Source organism: Fukomys damarensis, unplaced genomic scaffold, assembly GCF_012274545.1.
Source record: "Fukomys damarensis isolate Sample0158 unplaced genomic scaffold, DMR_v1.0_HiC HiC_scaffold_24, whole genome shotgun sequence".
Lineage (NCBI taxonomy): Eukaryota > Metazoa > Chordata > Mammalia > Rodentia > Bathyergidae > Fukomys > Fukomys damarensis.
This window is the reverse complement of record NW_022900936.1, coordinates 71210468-71227368: the sequence shown is the minus strand read 5'-3', so window position 1 is coordinate 71227368 and position 16901 is coordinate 71210468.

Below are 16901 nucleotides of genomic sequence, written 5' to 3'. Positions count from 1 at the left end.
TCAGCGAGCTTTGGCCGGGCCCATGGCACCTGCTGCACCGACTTCCACTCTGGAACTTCCCGAGCCGCTGCAGCCACTGCCGCCACCGCCGCCTCCCTCTCTACTTCCGGCCCCGCCTCATCTCGCCGGATGTTTATTGCAGTTTTAGCCAATCGGAGCGCGGGACTGCCCAGTTGGCCACGATTCCCCGCCCATCCCTGATATCCAAGTGGTCTGGGGCGGGGGCTGCAGCGCTCGCAGGTGCCTTCGGCTCCGCCCACAGGGTTTCCCCGGGGATGCCGGGGTGAACCACTGGGGACTCCGCGGGGGGAGACACGGCAGGAAGGAGCCATTAAAGATCCCGGGGGAGGCTGAGCTGGATGAGTTAACCTTGGACATTTGGCCACCCGTGGTAAAGGCAATAGCTAACATTGAAACAGAATGGCAGGAATCGCTTTTCCTCTCTGCCCCCTCACAGCGGTCCTGTGCTTTCATCATTACTCCTACTTCAGTGAGGAAGAAATGGAGTCAGGGAAGCCAAGTGCCTGGCTTGAAATTGTTTGAAAAGCAGCTTAGTCTTTTTCCTTCTTTATTTTTATTTTTGTTGTTTTGTTTTGTTTTTGTTTTTTGAACCGGGATCAAATAGAACCTTGCGCTTGCGAGGCAGGCGGATGAACCACTGAGCTAAATCCCCGGCCATTTCCTTTTTTCTTAATGAAATATGTCAAACGTTCGAAAAAGTGGATGCAAAAGTATAACAGAGCGACCTTGTCTGCATTACTTTTCTTTTCCTTTATTTTCTGAGACAGGATCTTGCTTTGTGATTCAAGTTGACGTTGAATTCACTATGTAGCCCAGGCTGACCTTGAATTTGAGTGCTGAGATTACAGGGGTGCACCACCATTCGGGGGCTACCAACTGCTTTCAACAATAATTAGTGAATGCTGGTCCTTGTGATACAGGAAATAATACCGGAGATGAAATATGAAATAGTATCTCTCCCAACCTGCTAACTGCATGATATACTGAGCTCTTGTTATCTAGAAATCGAAGAATGAGTCCTAGGAACAATGGAAGTTAAGTGTAGGAAGATATTCATTGATATGAAAACTTCTGAGGGGTAGGAGGGGTCTCCAGTGGGTAGCCCAGGACCCCAGTTAATAGAAGAGTTTTATAAGGTGAAACCCACTTGGGTACAACGTAGACCATAGCCATGATCATCCAATAAGGTCACACTTTAGTGGTCCAGTTGGGAAACAAGTCACGTAACAAGTGTGGATGGAAAGAACAAAGATTCTCCTAGGAAGTGGTGGGTCCAGAGGTCTGCAGTTGCCCACCGAGGTGGCTGATGTCTATCTAGACTTCACTAGGCCCTGTGTTTGTTCTTTGAGGAGTATGTAGGTCTGATCATTTTGTATTTATTGTAAAGCCTGATTTTCAGCTGCTGTGTCTCCAGTCACAGCTGTGGTGTGTTTTCCCTTTGTCCTGACCCACTTGAGGACCTAACCCTATCTGACCGCCTATAGTATTTCTATCTAACTCAGCTGTCTATAATAATTGTGCTCAATCAGTTCCTCCCCACCCAGGGAATCTATGAACGCTTAAGTACAGAATTTATTTCTGACCAGTGAGACCACTTAAACTACACACTGAGCACTTAGCCATTAGCGTCCCTAACACAATTAACCATATTTCTTAATGTAGGCCTGAAAGCTAGTCCACTTCCTCACATGGTTCCCAGAGGTAACTGTTTTAGTAAACTTTTAACGAAGTGATATTTTATATATATATGTGATCAGCTCTGGGGAAGCCAGTCCTGCTTTCACACTGGGCCAGCCAGGGTATCCCAGTAGCCCAATAGCCCAATGACTGGTGACAATTTCATCCCAGAGATTTGGGGTGGAGGGTCCTTCTATTTTAGTTTGTATTTTTGTATTTTTTCCCAGTACTGGGAATCAAACTTTTTTTTGGGGGGTGGGTTTTGAGATAGGATCTCATTATATTGCTCAGGCTGGACTTGAACTCACAATGTAGCCCAGGCTCACCTTGAACTTGCTGCACTCCTCCTGCCTCAGCCTCTTGAGTGCTTGGGATCACAGGTGTGTACCACCATGCCCTGCGGACCCTTTTATCTTTTAATCAAATCACAAACCAAGTGAGGCAAAGATAGCTTTCAAATGAATCGGTTTATTGCAAGACACACAAAAGCATACTAAGCAAAAATAAACAAAAGGAATACATGAAAATATAGATAAAATAAATGAAAGAAAATTACTCAAGCACATAGTACTAGTAAGGAACTAAAGACTGTGAGTCTATAGAAGTTGTGGAATAATTTGAGTCCCTTTTTCACTGTATGGGCTTGAGGATCCCTGAGCCTGAAATAAGGAACTTAACCCACCCCTTTAAAATAAATATGCAGGGCTGGAGCTTTAGCTCAGTGGTACTGCCCCTGCCTTGCAAATGCAACATCCTGAGTTTGATCTCTGGGACCAAAAAGAAGTATGCAGGTTCTCTGACTCCTGTCATGGAAAAAGAATGAAAGTAAGAGGCTTGAGGGTTAATTAGAGGTACAGGAAGATACAGGATGCACTCAAGAGCAGAATGCAGGTGTTGTGAGAAATAGGGCACACTACAGTTGGGAACTGGGTATTTATGTTTGGGAGGCAGAAATCTGTGGCATGTGCTAGTCTGTACTCTTGCCCCTAATGAGCCCTTCCTGTGGGAAATGCCCAAAAAGCAGTCCCTTCCGGAGTGGAAGAGAACCACTTGTGAGTAAAAGAGAATGGCCAGACTCCTTTGCTTGTGTTTGCTGTTTTGGAAAAAGGAAAAAAAGTAAAGAAACGGGGCTTGTATTCCGAAACTGCAGTTTTTCTTTAAAAATATAATTTTAAAAATCCAGATTTCCCTGTCTCCTTTCTTTTTTTTTTTTGCAAAACACCAAATCTATATTTACATCCACATATAACAACATAACTTTAAGCTGAAATATATCATAAATAAAATAAGTAAATATCTACTGTTTGACAAGTAACAAATCAAATAAATGAAATAAATACATAAACAAAAATTCAATGAATTGTACCTCTATTAAATATACTGCTGTCTCAAAGGAAAAAAACATACAAAAGCAGTAGTATTCCAATAGTTAATACTGATGGACAAAAAACATTTTGAAGTAAAAAGAGCTGTTAAATTATTCTTATTCATTCAGAAATGTAGTTGGAAAGGAGATATGAAAGCCCCAAAATTTCAGTGTGACACAAAATTGATTTGTTTTCACATAGATTGGGTGATTAAAAAAAAAAAAAACCTTTAAATTTCAGCCCGCTGTTATCACATTCCACTCTTTTAAAGATTTACATTTGTTCTTTTTGGTATGCCAAGAGTTTGCCTAAGAGTCATAAACAATATGATAGACCAGTGCCAAAGAACCAGGGGCTAGGTCAAATAACCAGCAACTACTTCTCCTCCTCCTCCTCTTTGTCCTCCTCTTTTATTTTTTTTGGTACCAGGGATCAAACTCAGGACCTTGTGCCTGCGAGGCAGGTGCGGTGCGAATGAGCTAAATCACCGACCCATAAACAGCAACTTCTCATCCCCAACAAATTGAAGATGTAGGATCTTGGAATGGACTCAAAACCCGAAAGTCAGCTACACATGTAAGACATTTTTTTTTTTTTTGGTACCAGGGATCAAACTTGGGTCCTTGTGCTTGTGAGGCAGGCAACAGAACCACTGAGCTAAATCCCCTGCCCTGGAAGACATTTTTGAGAAGTAGTCATTTCTGAAGAGTTCTAAATACTAATAATAAAGCTATCTGCCATAAGCAACTTATAAGCATCAACCTTAGGAATTAAACTAAAAAAAATGATAAGACATTTAAGTGAGATGCAACCCCAAATTTCCAGCTCACCAAAGGCAAATCCAGGGGGCAATGAGGTAGGAACTATCTGAAAACCACCCACCTCGACTCCCTGAAGTGATTACAGCAGAAGTAAGAAATCAGATGAATGAGTTCCTAGAAAAAATAAAAGTAGAAATGGTTTCTCAGATAACTACAGTGATGATGAACATAATGAAAGACATGCTTAGTGACTCTAGAGCAGATATAAATTTTAAAAAGAGAGGAGCTGAGGAAAATGATGGAAACCATGAATGCCCAACATAGGAAGGAAATGGAATCCATGAAACAGATTCAAACAGATATCTGGATTAAAGATTACAAAGGGGGCCAGGGATTTAGCCCAGTGGTTCCACTGCCTGCCTCTCAAGCACAAGATCCTCAGTTCAATCCCCATTATACACACACACATACACACACACACACACACACACAATTTATTGCTTCTTAGCCTTTTGGCTAATATCTAGTGTAGTATTTAGATTAAAAATCACATTGAATATATATGCAGCAGAATGAGCCAATATGAGAAAACAATATCAGATATAGAAGACAGGATTGCAGTTACTGATTATGGAAAAAAAAAGCTTTCTTAAAAATAGCAAAGGACCACAAAAAAATCAATTCAACAGTGGCTAGATGATGTGAAGGACAATAGTATAAGGTTGATGAGTCAATGAAAAAACAGGAGCTAGCCTTAAAAAAAGTTCATAGAAGTAATGGCAGAAAATTTCCCAAGTGGGGGGAAGGATTTGACACACAGATAAGTGAGGCTTATAGAACTTCTATTAGCCTCCATAAAAAAAACCTACACTAAGGCATATAATAGTCAAAACTCCAGAAATTTAACAGAACAGAATATTAAAAGCTGTTGCTTAAGACTTGAATAAGCTAAAGTGACTCCATGCTAATAGGCCAGAGACTGTGCTTCTTCATATGATAATTGCTACCTTGGCTAACAGCCTGCCCCAGGGCAAATGGTATGACAGAAGGTGACCAGAGAACATTTGCTGCTTGAGATAAGCAGTGTGTTTGGAATCTTGACCTCTGGTAGTTCTGTGAATGCCCTGACTTTTTGTTTAGAAAAACCTTATAAAGGGCTGGGGATTTAGCTCAGCGGTTTGGTGGCCTACCTCGCAAGTGCAAGGACCCGAGTTCGATCCCCGGTACCAAAAAAAAAAAACAAAAAAACAAAAAAAAACCACCTTATAAAAAGGACCTCAGCCCCTGAGCAGTTGCCTCTCTGAGCTACCTAGCTCCGGGAGTGCTGTCTGGGCAGACTAATAAAGGTCTATTTACCATCTAGCCTTGCGTGTTCTCTCCTGGGTTTCTCGTTTCTCCGCCGAGCTCCTGAAGCCTCGCTGGGTGTTAGGACCCAGCATCGTGGAGGCCTTTTTGGCTGTTCATGCTCTGTGGAGTGGAAGTGAGACTTTAAGTCTTACATATTGGAGGCCCCAGCAAGATGCCCAAGTGGGAACTATAAATCCGGCAGAGTGGGATCCAGCAGGAGAGTCTCAGACCTTTGAATGCCTCCAGAGGTAAGCTTTGAACCAGTTGAAGCTGTCTGTTTGTCAGGATCGAGGTGGCTCGGAAAGACTCCCCTGACCCTGGCCCTGATGAGGACTCCGGGGAGAATCAAAGCTGTTTTCTGTGGCACCTGTTTGTCTTGTCAGTGTCTTGTCTGTTGTGTGTTAACTTTGTGTTTTCCTTGAAACAGGGATGGGAGGATCTGGCTCCAAGAACACCCTGCTGGATTGCTTTCTCACTAATTTTAGAATTGGCTTTTAACCCTGAGCAGGAGGATGATTACAGGGTTAAATTCTCTCGTGAAAAAGCTTCGCTCCTTGTGTCAATTGGAATGGCTAACCAAGGGATCCTTTGAGCCAGGCCTCTGTCGGGCTGTATGGGAAAAAGTCACTGGGTACTCCAGCCACCCCAACCAATTTCCTTATATAAATATTTGGGTCCAGGTTTATGAAGAACATCCAGCTGTACTGGCCAAGAAGGAAAGGGATAACTGACATGGCCCGTGTTGGGCCTCGACCCGACTCCCACCAGAGAGAGCGACTGTCAGCCTCCTCCGAAGGGAAGAGGCATGCCCCCAGGGTTTCCTGGGTTCTCTTTCTAGGATGCAGAGGCCAGCTCACGGGTAGCAGAACAAAAAGAAAGAAAATGAATAAAATCATCTGTCTAAATGGTGAGATCCCCTGGGTTGCTGCCTAGTTTGTCTTTGAAAGGGGACCTATGGAGGGAATATGTTAACTTCTTCTGTGACTATGTGTGTGAGGGAGACTTGGTTAAGAGAGTGAGTAAAACGAGCTACGAAAGCCATGGGTAACCTCTTCTGTGCACCAAAACAAAGGGAAGAGGTGCTTGTGCTCAAAGAGCCCTCCCATTGAATAAATGAGGTCATTTTCTGGAACAGCACCTCACACTTTGTCTTGCATCACCAGATGAGGGAATATCTAATGGTTATGGGGAATGCTAACTCTAAACCAACTGTTCTTAAGTGCATAATTCAAAATTTTGATAAAGATTTTGTGGGGGACTATAAGATAAAACTGCAACCAAAGATGCTTAAAAATTGTGAGTTATCATGGTCTCAGCTAAACCAGACTTGGCCCCCACAAAAAACTCTTAGACAAAATAAAAGTTATCTGCCTTTGTTTTGTTTACCTGAGACTGACAACTTGGAGCCTTGTGTGCTGCTCTAGGAGCTACTCAAGCTTCTACTCAGTGGTAATCAGCTGCTAGTGAAAACTAGTTTTGGTCTTAAAACACCTGCTTGCATAAATCTGCTGTTTTCTCATGGTGAACTTGCCTCTCTCAGAAAATGTGACATCGTTGCAGGCAAATCCCGGTGTTTCCCCTTTGAAGGAGGTCCAGCTGCCTCCCTTCCCCTTATGCTGCTTAGAGATAAAAGGTATGGAGGAGGTAGGGGCAGAACAAGATTGTTTAGCTTTACTGCACTGGAGGGTGCAGATGGGAAAACATGATGAAATTCGAATAAAAGATGAAATAGGGCTTGCACTCAGATTAAAAAGAACTAAAATTAAAAAATAAATCTCTAGTGCTCGCTTTGGCAGCACATATACTAAAAAATAAATCTCTAATAGATTAAAATCAGGTTAAAAAAAAACAACTGCAAGCCAGAGAAACTGCAATTGTGTTTTACCAGACATCAAGAGATTTTTACAAAGAAAAAAAAGTTAGAAATTCTAACTATTTGATAAATGTATCTTTGTTTCAACTTGAATTAAATTTAATTGGTGTGCTTAAAACCCTTCTTGTGCATTACAAATTCTTGAATTTCGATTATAGTGTTAACTTGCTCTTTTATACTTTGTTGATAAGAACTCAAGGTTAATACTGTTCTATGGGTAGCCAATCAAATTTTAAGATATAACAATCTGAAAAGAAAAAAAGAACGCTTTAAGATTTTAACAGCTGAAGTTTGTTATAGAAAATTCATAATAAATGAGACAGAGAAAGATATTTAAAAAACTACGGAAAAAAGAGATATACTTTTGATATGAAAGGATTTTGTATGTATGCCTTGTTAGAAAGATATAAAGAAAGATATACAAGACCAGAAGGCTTAAGTATGTAGAAAAGGTATGTGAAAATGATTTAACAAGAAAATATGTATGTTTGCTTGTTGGTTTCAAGTTTGCTACAGAAGGTTTACTTTTATAGTAACAGAGCTTTCATTCCTTTTGATTTTAGTTCTATGAGGTCTGTTAATTGATCTGCAAAAGTTTTGACTAGTGTTAACTAAAAGAGGTTCTAGGGCTGGAGATTTATTTAGCTCAATGGTGCTGCCACCTGCCTTATAATTCAATTGGCCAAATACATTTGAGCATATTATAGTTTCACAAATTGTCTTACAAGTTTGTGTCTATACAATTGTTTGAAAAGTATTTGTCCAATTATATTTGATTGAAATGACAGCAAGGATATAATAATTTGTTAATTCCTATAACCTGGTTTTATAAGTTAAAATTTTGTCAAGATAATTAAGTATAAACTCAGGTCTAGATAGACGCCTGCTAATACTAAAAAGGACAGCTACTGAAAAAAAAATTTATTCTGGTCTTTATTCACTAATGCCTTCTGAAAAGATATACCCCCAGTAAACATGGCCAAATATGTTGTTATAGAATGTTTACATTGGTTATCATCAAAGGGTTAAATTCTAAATATGTTATTGTGATATGTTTATAGTGTTCATTTTCAAAATGAGATTTCTGTAGAAAAAATTATTAAGAGGTTCTATAAAAATGTTTTTGATACCTAATTAGATTAAAGGTTATGAAGTTTCATACATAAAATTATGATTATTGTTAATTTTTGGATGTACTAAATAAAAAACAGGATATTGAGAGAGTAGTAATGCTGCTTCAAGAGGCAAGATATAAAGTTTATGCTGCTTTGGAGCCGGGGATTTAGCTCAGTGGTTCTGCCATCTGCCTTGCAAACGCAAGTACCTGAGTTCCATCCTCAGTACCAAAAAAAAAAAAAAAAAAGTTTATGCTGCTTAGAGATAAAGGGACTTAAAACAGATAAAAAATTTTTGAGATAAAAGGTTTTTACAGGATCTAGATTCTCTATATGTATAAATCTTTAAAGGGCCCAGAAAGACAGTGATTATTATAGAGTAAAGAGCAACAGTCAGCATTTAAACAGCTAAAACTAACTCTTTCTGCTGCCCCCCTGTATCAGGGATCCTAAATGTGACCCAGCCTTTTAGTTTGTACCTGACTAAAAGAAATCATACTGCTTTAGGGGTGCTTCTTGAAGGAATAGGCCCGTAGAATTAGCCAGTGATATATTTAAGAGTTTAGATCCAGCTGTAAAGAGATAGTTCCTTTGTTTATAAAGCCCTGGCAGCTGCAGTAATGCTAATTGAAAAAGTTGACCAGATAACATTAGGAAAAAGTAAATTATTCAGTTTTCCCATGCCTTTTAGAACTATTGAATAACAGGACATTGATGGCTCTCAAATAATAGAGTCACATAATATCAGGCCCTCATCTGTGAAAATCCCCCCTTATATTTTGCTCCAGTTAAAACCTTAAAACCTGCTACTTTTTGCCCTCGGAACCTGGCCCCCTGACCACGACTGCCTTAGGGTCACTGACGAATTGTTCTCCAGTCATCTAGATCTGCAGATAGACCCACTGACTAAAGCTGATTTCATCCTATTCAAGGATGAGAGCAGCTTCATGGAAAATGGGGTACACTATGCTGGCTATGCAGAGATGACTCAAGATGAAGCAGTCCAAGCAGGACCCCTCCCCACTGGATGGTCAGCTCAATGAGCGGAACTATGGGCACTCATACAGGCTCTCTGATGGGCAAAAGAAAAGAGGGTAATGTTTATACAGATTCCTGGTTGCCACTTGATATATCTATGGCAGTCTATAAAAATGTTGGCTTCTCACAGCAGAGGACAAACTTATTAAAATTAAACAGGATATAATATAGTTATTTGAGGCAATGTGGAAATCTGACAAAATAGCTATAATAATTCAAAAAAAAAAAAAAAGATGCAATAGCATATGGCAATGCTAAGGTAGATAAGCCAAAAGGGCAACTAAACAGAATTCCAGGGATTCGGTCTGACTCTTGGAGGCCAAGAGACAACACACTCAAAGCCCTGCCTCACCACACTGGAAGCTAGTGAGTCTACGCACAGCTGAAGAATGAGAACTACAATCTAGATATAGACTCTTATATTGTGTCAAACTGTTATGAGTTATTATGCTTCTAAATTAAGAGTTTATGAACCTACAGATGATAAAAATATGAAAACTTTTTGTGCTCTGGGAATCTTAATCCCCAACTTAGCTGTCTAAGAGATGCCTTTACAAATTGCTATGACCCCTTAGCTAAAAATTTAAGTAAAACAATGAATCAAGGATTTGATTCTACCTAAAATCAGTGGGGATTGTAAGACTTGAATAAGCTAAAGTGACTCCATGCTAATAGGCCAGACTGTGCTTCTTCATATGCTAATTGCTACCTTGGTTAACAGCCCACCCAGGGGCAAATGTTATGACAAAAGGTGACCGTAGAACATTTCCTTCATAAGATAAGCAATGTATTTGCAGTCTTGTTCTGTGAATTCCCTGACTCTTTGTTTAGAAAAACCTTATAAAAAGTACCTCAGCCCCTGAGCAGTTGCCTCTCTGAGCTACTGGGCTCTGGGGGTACCGTCTGGCCAGACTAATAAAGGTCTATTTACCATCTAGCCTGGTGTGTTCCCTCCTGGGTTTCTTGTTTCTCCATTGAGCTCCCGGAGCCTCACTGGGTGTTAGGACCCAGCATCGTGGAGGCCTTTTTGGCTGTTCATGCTCTGTGGAGTGGAAGTGAGACTTTAAGTCTTACAGAAATCAGTGTGGAGATTTCTCAAAGAACTAAAACTAGAGGTTCCATTTGACTCAGCTATAACTCTCTTTGGTATCTTCCCAAAAGAATTTAGAACATCATACCACAGCAATATATGCACACCCATGTTTTACAGCAGCAGTGTGTAACAGCTAGATCTTAAAAATAGCCCAAATGTTCATCAACTGACAAATGGATAAAGAAGATGTGTTTTTTTATACAATGGAGTACCGCTCTGCCATAAAGAAGGATGAGCTTCAGACATATATAGCTAAACGGATGGATCTTGAGACCATACTCTTTTGTTTTGTTTTTTGAGACAGGGTCTCACTATGTAGTGCAGACTGCTCTGGAATTCACTGCATAGCCCAGACTGGTCTGGAACTCCCAGAGATCCTCCTGTCTTAGCCTCCTCAGTGCTGGGATTACAGGCATGCACCACTACACCCAGGTGAGACCTTACTCTTAAGTGAAATAAACCGGACACATGTGTTTAAATACTGAATTCTCTGGTGTGAGAAGCTGAATATGGAAATAAGGGCTTAAATGTATAATGGATGTTGGGAAATGGGAAGAAAATATTCCAGTGGAAAGGGAACAAGGGAGGAGAGAGGGAGAAAGGAAGGAAAGGACAAGAAAAAAATGAAAATAGAAGGAAAAAATGGAAACAAAGCTTCTGTACATAGGGAGGAAGGGGCTTGAGGGAAGGAATGGGGAAAAAACGGGGAGAGGTATTGTGTACAGGTGCAAATTTCCTATGATGTGTGTTATTATATAGGCCTAAAATATATCAATAGATGTGCTTTTTTTCTCTCTCTCTCTCTCTCTTTTGGGATCGAACTTGGGTCTTTGTGCTTGAGAGGCAGGTGGTGGCACCACTGAGCTAAATCCCAGGCTCTTGTGCTATTTTTAAAAGAGATGTGGTAGATTGTGTCACCCCAGAAAATGCCCTTCAGGTCCCCTTCCCCAGGCAGGTGCTGAGGCTCTGTCACTAGCTGTGTATAAATGGTGTCATACAAAGTGAGCCTTTCTTGTCTTCTGTGTCTGGCTTCTCATAGCAGAGTTAATTTTGGTTCTGATTTGCATATCCCTGATTAATGAAGCTGATCACCCTCTTCACGCTTCATTCTGATTGAATACACCCTGGGGTAGTGATCACTGGTGTCTTGGGCCCAGACTTCTCCTGGGCTGCAGGAATCTCCTCCAGCAGGGCAGCTGGTGTGCAGCTGTCCAGAGGGAGACCACACCCACCTCTGTGCTCAGCTCCCTGATGCTCAGGCTGCCTCTCACTCTGCTGAAGTGCATTCTGGAAATCAGAAGTAGTTTGTTTGATTGTGCTCCCTGCAGGGACCACTCTCTGTCAACAGGAAGACAGCTTTGATGGCTGGGACTTGTCAATGGTAGAGCGCTGGCCTAGCATGATCATCCCAGGATTTCATCCTAGCACCACAAAACAAATACAGTAATACCCGTGGGAAAAAAACCCTTTGTCTACCCTGGCGTCTAAAAGCTGCTGTCTAGTGGAGTGACTGTAGATCAGTGGTGGAGAGTGCTTAGCGTGTGAGCAGCCCTGAGTTCAATCCCCAGCACCAAAAGAAAACCAGTGATATGTTCCTATACTTTTCTTCTGGAAAGTTTTAGTGTAATTTCATTGATAGTGAGTCAATAATAAATTCCCTGGAATATTTTTCTTTTTTTTACCTAAGGTGGTTTATTTATTTATTTATTTTGTGGTACTGGAGACTGAAATTAGGGCACACTAAACTATATTCCCAGACCTTTCTTTTTATTTCTTATTTTCTCTCTCTCTCTCTCTCTCTCTCTCTCTCTTTCTCTCTCTTGACAGGATCTTGCTCTGGCTTGGAACTTGCTGTGTACCTCAGGCTAGTCTCAAACTCAAGACCTTCCTGCCTCAGCCTCCCAAATGCTGGGATTATAGGTATGTGGCACCATTCAGAGCTTTACTTATTTTGAGACAGGGTTTCATCAAATTGCCCAGGCATGTTTGGGATTTCTGATGCTCCAGCTCCAGCCTTCCCAGTAGCTGGGATTACAAGCATGTCTCTCAAGATTTCTTTTTAATTTTTATTTTTTGAGACAGTGCCTTGCTAAATCATTAAGTTGCCTAAACTAAGCTATCCTCCTGTCTCAGCTTTCCAGAGTGCTGGGATGACAGGTGTTTGCCATCATGCCTGGCTAAGTTTTTTTGTTTTATTTTTTGGGTTTCTTGAGATAGGATGTAGTATAGGTTGCCCTGGAAACTTCTATGTAGCCCAGACCAACATTTTTAAAAATTGATTTTTGTAGCTGGGCATGGTGGCATCTGCCTGTAATCCCAGCATTCTTAGAGACTGAGGCAGGAGGACTGAAATGAAAGTTAGAGCCCAGCCTGGGAAAGTTAGCAAGTGGTTTCGATTTAACATTCTATCCCTGGGTTCAATCCCCAGTAACCCTTCCCCCTGAAAAAAGTTGATCTTTGTATTTAGCATGAAATAGGAGTAAAAGGTGACTTGTTTTCATTAAAAAAAATTTTTTTTTGCTTGTCTTGCAAGTGCAAGGTCCTGAGTGCAATCCCTGGTAAATAACAAAACAACAACAGCAACAAAAACTGAGGTGACGTCAATTTAATTGCAATAGTAGAGGGAAGAGAGGAAAGAAGATAGAGGCAGATCAGTTAATAGCTACTGACAACAACAGCAAAAGTTCATTCCTTCACCTCCCTGAGTGGACTCGACCACTAACCTCACCCAGGACCCCCCACATCCCACGACACCCACCCTGACCCATCTCCAGCCAGAGGCACAGCGACTTTTCATTTGGAGAGTTTTAGTGTAATTTCATTTATAGTGAGGTCTACAATAATTTATCTGGAATCTTTTTCTATTTTACCCAAGGTGGTTTATTCATTTTTTGTGGTCCTGGGGGCTGAAATTGGCACACTAAACTATATTCCCAGCCCTTTCTTTTTATTTCTTAATCTATCTATCTATCTATCCATCTATCTTGGCTGCCCCCACTGTTACCGGGCTCCCTGCTTTCCCCAGCCTGTGCTGGAGCGGGGTCTGCCTTCCTCCCCAAGACTGTGCTATAAAGAACACATTCTGTTCTGGTCTGGTGGACATTTTCCAACTGTTCTCACACCTTTCTGCTAAAAGCTGAGAGCTTGTCCCAGGGTCCAGTCCTCCTTCTGGTTAGAATCTGTAGGGCTCTACACTTTTGTGTGTGTGTGTGTGTGTGTGTGTGTGTGTGTGTGTGTGTGGTACTGGGGATTGAACTTGGGACCTGGCATTTATGATGCAGGCAGTGGCACTACTGAGCTAAATCCCTGGTATCCACACATTCTTTTGTCCTGGGATGCTGCCATCTCCAGAGCTTTGGTTTAACCATCATTTTCTTTCCCTAATTTCCTATTGACCACTTAAATGGCCACTTTACTAGCTGAGTTTCCACCCTGCTCTTTTATCTTTTTTTTTCCTCCAGTGCTGGGGGTCAAATTTAGGGCCTTTGTGCATGCTAGGCAAGCACTGTACACTGAGCCACAAATCCAGCCCATTATTATTATTATTATTGTTGTTGTTGTTGTTGTTGTTGTTGTTAAGTATTATTATTATTATCATTGGGATATGCTCTTGCTAAGTTGCTCAGACTGGACTTAAAGTAGAGATCTTCCTGCCTCAGCCTCCTCTGTGGCATTTTAGGCCTGTGCCAACAATCCCAGCTCAAGTTTTATTTATCCTTGAGGACAAGATGCCTATAGCTGGGTCCCTCTTCAGGTGAGCTGGCCAAAACTGGTGGATCTAAGTCTTGTTGCCAGCACCTCACATCATTAGTCTCTTTTGCTAAGTGATGGCCCAGCACCCAACAGGCTGCCATGATGGTGACGAGTGAAGAGAACCAGGCAGGAGTGCAAGGTGGCACCTGAGTTCCCATGGTCTCTGTCCCTGTCCCCCAGGAAGGACACGAGTATACCTCCCTTTACTGGCTCACCCACCCCTCTTCCTCTCATCCTGTATAGAGGACCCAGGATAGTGGCACAAGCCAAGAATCCCAGCACTCAGAAGGCAGAGTCAGGAGGATTGCACAATGGAGGCCAACCTGGTCAAGTTAGTGAAATCGTGTCCTAAAAATCAAACAGAACAAATGACAGACCAAAGCTCCTTAACACACTGCCCCACTTTGTCCAAGAGAGCCCCTTCGAGTCGTGCCTCGCTCTGAAGTCTTTCTTGCTCTCTGGTCTGACCTAGTGCTGTAGGTTCATGTTGCTTGTCCTTCTCCAGACCTGAAACCCGCCTTCTGCATGGAGCCGACCCTTGTCTTTGGAGCAGGCAGTGTGATGTAAAGGACACAGCTCTGCACTGGCGTCTTCATGGCAGTGGGGGAAAACTCGAGTCTAGGTCTTTTCAGGGCAGAGACCTAAGAAATCTGTTCTTACTTTGTGTGATGTGTGTGTACGTGAGCATTTGAGACAAGGTCATGCTATCTTGCCCAGGCTGGCCTCCAACTCCATCCTCCTGCCTAAGCCTCCTGAGTGCTGGGATTACAGATATATGCCACTACACCCAGCCTGGTTTTGTTTTTGAAAGAGAAAATAATATCATGGGTTTGAACTGTTAAATAACAATTCTAGGAGGCCATTGTGTTAGACACAGAACATTAAGGATCAAGATGGAGTCCCTTGTGCCACAGTTACATGGCTCCAGGCTCAAACTCCACTGCGCAGATCCTTCCAGAAAAACCGGCACTAGAGAGGCAGCAGCCAGTTGCCCAGAGAGGCCTGTTTCAGCTGCTAGAAGGACATTCCTTCTTCCCTTAATCCTTCAACAGACAGATTCGACTGACTGGATACTAGCCAAGCAGTAATTTTTCTATTGTTCTGCCCTGCTTTGCAAGCACTGCAACTTTGAAGTGACCAATCTGCCTGCTCTTTTGTTACAGCTTTCTCTGGCTCTTCTGTCTATGAAACCAATCTCCTCTGGCTCATTGGAACGCTCGATTCTATTTATTTATTTATAAATAGCCACCATACCCAACTCACTCAATTCTATTTTATAGAGTAAAATATTGCCTGATTCTGGGCAAACCAGGATCTTTAAATTGTTGTAGTTTCTCCTTTAATAATATAGTACTGATGCTTTATTTTTATTTATTTATTTATTTTTGATACCGGGATTGAACTCAGGACCTTGTGCTTGCCAGACAGGTGCGGTGCCACTGAGCCAAATCCCTGGCCCACACTAGTGCTTTAAATGCAAGATATAGGCTGGGGATTTAGCTCAGTAGTTTCACTGCCTGACTCGAAAGTGCAAGGTCCTGAGTTTGATCTCCAGTACCAAAAAATAAATTCAAGATACATGTGTGTGTGTGTGTGTGTGTGTGTGCTTTCTTTCTTTCTTTTTAGTTTTTGAGATAGAGTCTCGCTATGTAGTCTAGGCTGTCCTTGAACTCACTATGGGGCGCAGGCTGGCCTTGAACTTGTGGCCCTCCTGCGTTGGCCTCCAGGGGGCTGGGATTATAGGCATGCACCACCATGCCTGCTGCCCAATGGTAATTGATCGCACAGTAAAGATTCTTATCTTTTCTGCTTTCTTCCTCTTCCTTGTATCCCTCCTCCTTTTTGTTTTTGTTTTTTGATTTTTTTTGGACAGTACTAAGGATTAAACCCAGAGCCTTCTCACTGAGCTACATCCTTGACCCCCTTTTAATGTTTATTTTGAGACAAAGTCTTACTAAATTGTCCAGGCTGGGCTCTAATTTGGGATCCTCCTACCTCAGCCTCCCAGAGTGCTGGGATTACAGGTGTGCACCACCATGCCTAGCTTCTACCTTCATTTTTTTTCCAGTACCAGGAATCGAACTCAGGACCTAGTACTTGAGAGGCAGGTGTGTGTGCTGCCAAGGAGCTAAATCCCTGGCCCCTGCCTTCATTTTTATATCTGTCTCTTTTATTCCCTAAAAACTTTGGGTCAGATTCTGCTCAGCTGCATGCGTAGGTCCAGCAGGATAGTCTGTCAAAACTATGGGAAGACAGAGTTCATTAGCCCTGTGTTACCTAATTTACCTCTTCCCCTTCAGGCCTGGGAACACCAGAGCAGGGATTGCTAAGGCATTTTCAAGACCTGCAGGGACACTCACTCAACAGTTTTCATGATACCCTGTTCCACACTTCCGGCAGTGGTGCCCAGAGGTGCCTGTCATGGCCATAACCCTACAGCCTTCTAGGGTTCCAGAACAGGGACTCTAGCAGATCTGCCAGCCCATAAGCCAGTGGAGGGCACCCTGACAAGAACAGTCATCTGGGTGCCCAGAAGTCCCTGTTCTGACACAAGTCAAGCAGCCCTTGGCTCAGCCAGGACCCCAGGGTGCAAACCCCAAGCCTGCCTTTGCCCCTCCTGCTTCCACTGGGAAGGAGGTCTTGGTGTCTCCATCCCAGTGTGACCACTAGGGTTAAGCTCCTCCTCCCTTCACCCCTGCTGTCTCTTTGGTGTTTTGGGACAGTGGCTGAGTCTGCTGTGCTGGGGAATCCCCACCTCCCACCCCCAGCCAGGCCTTTTATCCTAAAACTTCTGTAATATATTCACAAAGCTTTTTGGTTTGCGTTTCATTTTGTTTTAGTTTTTTTTTCTTCTCA